The sequence below is a fragment of the Notolabrus celidotus genome, chromosome 23 (assembly GCF_009762535.1).
Source record: "Notolabrus celidotus isolate fNotCel1 chromosome 23, fNotCel1.pri, whole genome shotgun sequence".
Classification (NCBI taxonomy): Eukaryota; Metazoa; Chordata; class Actinopteri; order Labriformes; family Labridae; genus Notolabrus; species Notolabrus celidotus.
In genome coordinates, this window is record NC_048294.1 from 995,751 (window position 1) to 997,255 (window position 1,505).

Below are 1,505 nucleotides of genomic sequence, written 5' to 3' on the forward strand. Positions count from 1 at the left end.
AGTTTGGATCTCAAAGAGGGGGGTAGTGTTCTACCTCTGTAGCAGCTTTACATTATTTACAGCAAAAAAAAAAAAATCTTAACTTATCTCAGGCTGTTGTGTTTTGAAAATACAACTCATTCCACCCTCTGTCAGAAACACTTCATTTCAGCTACTGTCTCTTTAAGACCACCCCCCCCCCCCCCCCCCCCCAGCATTCTGGAATTCCAATTTCGCCCTTTTATAAGGAGATTCACCAACAAGTGATGTCACGATTTGAGCACACCTCATGCCGATCTTGCTGAGATTTCATGTAAACAAAGTAGCCTGATTACCTCTGATTACTTTATATTTCTTTTTAAGATATGGGTCTAATACAGTCTCTTTAAATGTATCCCTGAAAACCAAACGAGGTAAAGATTCAGAGGGTTTGACTTTGTGTTTTGTTTTTTTTTTACCAGTATTCCAAGAAGAAGAAGAAGGGATGTAAAAGAGAAGAGTTTAGACTGAGAGTGCTGACAGTAAATCTGTGATATAGCGGTGAGAGTCAGGAGAGAGATACCACAGCTCTTTTCTTCCTGCAGTGGTCAGACTCTATAACCAATAATATATATATATATATGTGTGTGTTTTTAAGATATGCTTATTTTTTACCTCTTTAATTTTAATTTTAATTGCTAATAACTTTTTAATAATTGTTAATTTATAGGCTCTTGTTTGCTTTATATATTTCTTTTGCACTGTCTACTCTGTTACTGTGACACTTCAATTTCCCCGTTGTGGGACGAGTAAAGGAATCTCTTAATCTTAATCTTAATCTTAAAATATATATTTTGTAATGTAAGTTTATATGTGCATGTGTGTATGTATGTATAAATATGTCTTATTATTATTTGTGCATGTATGTGTACGTATATATGTGTATGTATGTGTATATGTATATGTATGAACATATATATGTATATGTATATGTATGAACAAATATATGTATATGAAACTGTTTAAAAGACATTAAAATATGATTGAATATTGGACATTTTGCTCATGAAAACAAATTTAGTATTTATTTGTATCATTGTTTGTTGGAAAAAAAAATGTATTTATGTTTTTTTGTGTATGCGTTGATTACAGTGGGCAATATAACCACTGTAATTGGATTTAAAATAACTGTTTTAAAAATAAAATGATGTAAATATGAGTTAATTATGAAATGTTGAGTTTGAATCTTATTTAATCTCTTCACATAGTTCAGTCAAATACCAGATTCCTTCTCAAATAACTAATACAGACTGTTTAAGGGTCATTTTTATGTTTTTTAATATTATTTTGCTTCTATGAGACGCTTTAATCCTAGAAACTCCTCGAATATTCTCCTATTACGGAGACGCAGTTTATTTTGGAAAATTTGCGTCATGAGATCATGACGCCATGCCCCGCCCTACTATCCTGTGATTGGCTGAAAACACGTCACAGGGAGAATGGAACCTTACGAATGGAGCAGTTGAATATTTACAGTCTGTGGTGAG